At 37.4% G+C, this 6,934-nt stretch overlaps 1 non-coding gene across 1 annotated transcript; it reads right to left on the bottom strand.

Annotated features, from left to right (window-relative positions):
- Positions 1-265: 265 nt before the first annotated feature.
- Positions 266-349, bottom strand: Trnal-cag (transfer RNA leucine (anticodon CAG)). The gene has a single exon. It is a non-coding gene; the product is annotated as a tRNA-Leu (tRNA).
- Positions 350-6,934: the final 6,585 nt, after the last annotated feature.

Here is a 6,934-nt window from a genome sequence, read left to right as displayed (position 1 = left end):
ATTCCTGAAGATAAGTTGCGGCGTAATTGACGAGCTAAAAGAAGAGCTATTGGCTCTCCGATAACAAATACAAAGTTGGTATTTAGTTGATTATCTCGTACAATAGGCCGACTGTTGAAGTCTATTTATAAGTGGCTGACCCAAGAAAGAACAAGTGTTTGTTTTAGAAATAATTAGTAAGAATTTATTATATATTTTATTAATCATTTAAATTAGAATCAGATGTAGTTTAAAAAAATAAGGGCAAAAAAAGACAAAAAGATACTGTCAGAAGTGGGATTCGAACCCACGCCCACAGAAGTGGACTGCGACCTGAACGCAGCGCCTTAGACCGCTCGGCCATCCTGACGATATGGAGACGGTCGAAATTATGCTTCATACTCGTAGCACATATTATTATATTTGTTACGTTTCAATTTTGTATTTTCAACCGACTTCAAAAAAGGAGGAGGTTCTCAATTCGACCCGTATGTTTTTTTTTTTTTTTTTTTTCTATGTTTGTTACGCGATAACTCCGCCAATTATGAACCGATTTGAACAAATCTTTTTTCGGCGTATAGGTAATACCTCAAGGGTGGTCCCATTTAAATTTAATAATAAAAAAAACAACCCCCGAGGGTGGAAAATTGGGGATGAACTTTTTTATACGCAATATCTCCGCCGATTATAAACCAATTTGAACGATTATTTTTTTGTTGAATATGTATTATCAAAGGGTGGTTTCATGCGAATTTGAAGAAAATATTTCACCCCCAAGGGTGGAAAATTGGGGATGAACTTTTTTATACGCAATATCTCCGCCGATTATGAACCAATTTTTTTTGGTCTCAATGTACTGCCTACCTTCAGTGGTAACATCAAGGTAATAATTAGTTAACTAAAAAGCAAGAAATAAGTAAAATTTTATAAAAAAAAATAAAACCGACTCCAAAAAACCTATTACTAAAAAGTAGAAAAATAATTACTAATTACCTACTTATTTATTAGGACGAATTATTAATATTTATGTAGGTAGGTATACCATGATTGATACTTCTGGAGTCGGTGCCAAGATTATGAAACATGTAAAGTTTGCCTGAGTCGGTTTTATTTTTTTTTATAATCCTTGAAGAGCTTTTTTTTACCCAACTTGCAAACAGAATGGAATTTAAAATGTCAGATCTGATACATTTTTTTATTTCTACATTAATTTGTCAACAAAACAAATAACTTATAAGTGTGTTTTAATTCAATAAAATGCTTAAAGTTCATAATTTCCGTTGTGTTAATGTCGCAGTAAGATAGATAAAGCCGTAATATAGTTATATCCCTAGGGATATAATTATATACTGTAACATAGTTATAGGAAAGCGATTCATTACTATCTCACTAGGAATATAGTTATAAAACGGCCCAAGTTTAGTGATATACTAATATTACTAGATTAAGTTTAGTGAAATAGCTAGTGAAGTCATAAAATTGGAACATTTGGTATCCCAGAAATGCAATACAGCTTACAAACATTAAGTACTTTGAATGATGATATGTACCTATGCCAAAAATTGTCGCGCTTTGGTGGCCTAATAATACAATGTCATATTAAAAACTCGGACCAAAATAATCAACTCAACACCTTGTCCAAGTTTTATTTGAGTGGAAATCGCGCGTTGCACTTGACGCGGCGTTTATCGCAACAAAATGGCGGCGCGTCCGGCGCGCGCTTTGATCGCTACTCCCGCGCACGTGCGCGCCCGTAGGAAGTCGTAATGTGCGAATGGCGGGTGTATGTAAGTACAGACAGCTAAGTCAGTCAAGTCAAAGTCAAAAATATTTCGTATGTGTGAAAATAGTTTGAATAATATTTTCCGTTTTTGCAACATTTTTCTTTACTGCTCCGTCCCTATTTAGGATGCCAGGTGTCACTGACATGTTTGCCTTTTTTATTTATTTATTTATATATTTTTACGTTCTTGTCCGACCAAATATTGTCTTGTCCGGCCTGTCCGGCTTTTGTTAGGCTTTTTAAGTGGCTGCCGCGCCAGTCGAAAGTCGAGCCACAGATTAATGTCAAGCGCACGCATCAGGATGTTGGACAACCGAGGATGATGGTACTCACTCGTGAGCTACGACACTAATTGCACATGTGACAGACGACAGTATGCCCGGCTTTTAGTGTAAAATGTCCGGCCAAATGAAGCCAAAAGTCCGGCTTTTATGTTGGCAGCCCTATCCCTATTGGCTGAAGGGTGATTTTATATTTATTTTTCAAGAAAAAACTAAAACTGAAGTTTTGCTCATAAGGAGCCTTTACATGTCTCGTACTCTATTTGCCCTACCAGCGCTGCGAGACCACCATTTGGCAAGACTAAGTGCTGAAAAGAAGCGCGCAACAAACTCAGTCACCATCAACACATCAGACAATACATTTTAGTTGCAAACAAAATAGCCCCTATTAAAACAGCTATAACATTTTTTTTATGTGACAGGAGGCAAACGAGCAAGCGGATCACCTGATGGTAAGTGATTACCGTCGCCCATAGACACCCGCAGACCCAGGGGCGTTGCAAGTGCGTTGCCGGCCTTTAAGGTGAAGATACGCTCTCTTCTTGAAAGCTTGCAGGTCGTATCCGTCTTACAGTATTTACTTGCCTTGATGTGCTGTCGTTTATTCAGACTATGGCAGAACAAGTAACACGCTGTTCTTACGGCAATTGTAATAAGGTACAATTTTGCACATAAAGATGGTTTATGATACAGTGTGCTTGATGGCAAAAAGGGTAAGTAAAGAATTATTTTTAGTGACTGTTTTTGTTATGGACGTAAATGTTATAATAACGACCGCCTGACCTGGAGTTTGGGGACCGGACTGCAACTACCCGGAACCACAGTGTCACAGTTCCGGGTTCGAATCCCGATGGAGACTAATATTAGCGTGATGAACGCAAGTAAGAAAAATGCACCTGTTCCAATACAATTTGCTGTTCCAAAACAGCCGATTTTTTTTATCCCATTGTAAAAATTGTTCATAACCATACTATAAGTAAGGAGTCTCTCCTGAAAACCCAGCGGCTATAAAAATATTTCTATAGGTTGATAATTTTTGTCGTGCAAATTAATTAAAGAGGTTAAATTATGAGATTTTTATACCGGCGGGCCATACAAAAGCTCATTGCGCGTTGGCTAATAACAAAGGTTTTTTTGGACAGAAAAGCGAAATCCCAAAATCCACGCAAGCAAAGCTGCTGGCAAAAGCTAGTATCCAATAATTGGCACTCTTACATGATCGGTTATTACGGCTATCGTGGTGGATGGCAAGACCTCTCAGCCAACAATGGCAAGATGAGGGAAACAGGGCTAATGCAGCGCATTGTCCTGCAGGACTCCATTATGGCCAGCTCAATACTTAATGTGGAACCCTGATCTAAGAGGCTGGAAGAGATTTGAGAACCACTATACAGTAAGCAACTTATCAATATTGACTAAAAAAACTAGAATGAAACTTTACAAGTCAATATAATTACTTATAATAAAATATAATCACTTATTAAGCTACATGTATAAAAATAAGGCTGTTTGTTCCTTTATTAAGGATAAATAAAAAAGTCCTTAATACTATAAGGCTGGGTTGCATCATCTTACTTTAACCGTAACTATAACGATAACTGGTGTTTTTTTTATGTACTTGACGATTGTTATAGTAAGAGTAACATGGTGCAACCCAGCTTTAGAATCTTGTCCATAAATTACACTAGCGTGCATTTTTCGGTACTGTAAACGAAATTCTTAACAATGAAAGTGAATCGGCGCACGCGCTTCATTGCTTGTAATCCAATTGTCAATGACAGCAATTGATTCATTGAGTTGATATCTTCTCAAATCAATTGACATTACTTTAAATCTTTCAATGCGTGATTCCTCATGAATATTGTGTGCCCCCAATATCTACATATACTAATATTATAAAATAAATGCGAAAGTAACTCTGTCTGTCTCTCTTTCACGCTTAAACCACTGAACCGATTTTGATGAAATTTGGCATAGAGATAGTTTGAGTCCCGGGACATAGGATAGTTTTTATCCAGGTTTTTTAAACAGGAACGCGCGTGTTAAAGTTTTTCTGTGACAGACAAAATTCCACGCTGGCGAAGCCGCGGGCGGAAAGCTAGTTTTGGAATAAAGCATAATTTTCATCTCAAAAGAAGAAGAGTCTTAAAATAAATGACTCCTGAAATAAAAATTATAATTTTAAAAAATAATACAAATGCTCTACGAAATATGTAATGAGATGCCGAAGTTTTATTGGCGGTCTTTGATTTTGGCACGATCTAAAAAGATCACGTTTTTCTCAGGAACGGAGAATCTTCCAGGAAATAAAATTTATAATAAGATACTTGGAATGGGAGTTTGTTTAAAGAGACATCAAGCAAGAGATTAATTCTAAGAAACATAGAAGATTATTTACAAAGGAAGTCATATTAACGTGCCAATATTCGTTCAGTAAGTTTGTATTACGTTATTTGTGTACGTTAGTTACTTCAGGTACCTTCATTGCTTCATTGTATTATTAATACCTTTACCTTAAGTACAGTAAAGACAGCAGTTATTTGGCTTGAGATGGAAAATCACTAAGAAAATCATAGGGGGAGGCCTATGTTCAGCGGTGGACGTCCTATGGCTGAAAAGATGATGATGAAACTTTTATGACTAAATCCTGTCCAATGACCCCAAGCTACCCATCCTTATCGCTCGCGCGTAATTATATTGCTGTCGCGACTGTGCGACGCGCGCCCGCAATGAGTGTGCAAGCGCGACAGCAAAAAATTACGTGCGAGCGACAAGGATGGGCAGCTTGGAGTCATTGGACGGGATTCTACGTGCTCACGGACCAGGCTTTAGAATCTATTTTGACATATTAATGTGGGTTGCAGACCTAGAGCTAAGCAAAGTTTATTTGGAAAACAATAATTTTCATACACAGATAAATAAATCACACAAAAAATAGGACAGATTTTTTTTATCCACAACGAGAAAGCTCTTGGCCTGTATCTCACCTGATGGTAAATCAGCAATTCCCACAGTTATAAGAATACATAATGCAGACTTAAAATTAATTAAGAAATAATATGTTATTTTGTTTAGCTCGGACAGTTCACGTAGTTTCCCATAGTGGTCTGCAGACTGATGGGAAAAACAACCCTTTTTCTATGATCCCATGCCACTTCCATTTCCATCAGCCCAATCTAGGTTCCCCACGATGACCCTTGAGCCCGGTGCACTTTTGCGAGGCTACAATGCGGCCGCTACTCGGTTCACGCCCCGGCATTGTCACAAATTGAAAGCACAGCACGTATTGAAGGACTATTGTATTTCAAAGCATTTTTGGCAGGTTTCAGTGATGTTGCTAAGCTATTATAGGCATTGGTTTTTGAAACACAATGCCGATAAACCTGGTTCACGAACAAGACCCCAATATTGATCAAATCCTACTGGGGAAAATGTAATATGATGCCTGGATGTTTACAAGCCATGTATTTAGAAGGAGCAGTTTAATAATTTGAATAAATCTATTCGCAGTCGTCATAGTATTATAGTTTTGCTTAATTTTGAGTTACTAGTTTATTCTTTATCCACACCGAGAAAGCTTAACTGGCAGAGCTTGCCCAGTGGCATTAAGTTCGCCTTAAGTACCAACTATAATAATAATATGGCATTAAAATTTAAATAAATAAATCTCTTAGCCTGCATCTCACCTGATGGAAAGTGATGATCAGGCCGAAGGTGGAAGCGAAGCGAGCTTCAGCGAGCGAGTATTACCTACTCACAAAGTAGTAACTCTATAAAACAGTTTTCACGCGTACAAAGTCGCGGCCCCAGCTAGTGTTAAAATGGGTTTAAACGAGTAAGACCAACTAATAGTATATTTATAAGTTATGCATTATACACGGGGACAGGACAACACCGCTAATAAGCAAGCGCAGACGCTGTGTAATCTAGGCCGTGGCGTAAGACAGAAGAATAAGCGATCTTTTTGACATTTACAAATTAGTAATTACGCATAAGAACTTTAAACTACCTGATAATTTGCCAACCATGAAGGAGTTGTGGTCCTGACGAAAGACATGGTGTTGCAAGAAAACTTGTAAGAATAATATTGCGAGTATAATTAAAAAATATATACTTACCTAGGATGTGGAAAACATCAAAAGTTAATAAAATATGCTGTGAAAATAATCGAAATCTACTCGCTGTCCAGTATACTTGGACCACACCCCATCACACGGCTGTATTTGTATCCGCTGTCATCGGGAACACACGAGCATGTGCGTTAATTTGTAACTCCTCACGTTGAACTAAAATATTTATTTTAAGTTAAAAGGGTGTGCAGCCCTAATGACGGCGGACCGCTTATGGTGGCGTGTGAACCACCAGATATTTGGGGTGCGTGACAGTTTATATAAGTTTATATGATATAAATTCATTTCAATAACGTTCATATTGTATAATAAACGTATGTTATAATAACACTTGATATAATTTTTTAACATATAATGTTTACTTCATATAATAAATCGTTTCTAATAATATCATTTCAGATACCAATCACAACGCATAAAGACATTTGATATAAACCTTACTTAATCTAATACTCATTTGATGTAATTTTGTTTAATATAAATATTATTTCACATAACCATTACTTGTAATAAATATTATTTGTTATACTCTTTAATTGATATAATTTCTGATAGATATAACTTTAAGTATGTTCTTTTTTAGCTTGACTTATAAATGACTTTAGTGACAAAAACGTATCGCCGTAAAAGCGACTCCACGTAGTCTTGTCTGCCCTACCCCTAGAGTGTAATTTAGAAGCGCGTAGGCACGGAGGGGCGAGGCGGCCCGCGGGCTGAGGAGCAGGTGGCTGGAAGCGAGGCGCCGCGGCTGAGGCTGGCCG

The sequence above is a fragment of the Ostrinia nubilalis genome, chromosome 6 (genome assembly GCF_963855985.1).
Source record: "Ostrinia nubilalis chromosome 6, ilOstNubi1.1, whole genome shotgun sequence".
NCBI lineage: Eukaryota > Metazoa > Arthropoda > Insecta > Lepidoptera > Crambidae > Ostrinia > Ostrinia nubilalis.
This window is presented reverse-complemented; position numbering and strand designations above follow the sequence as displayed.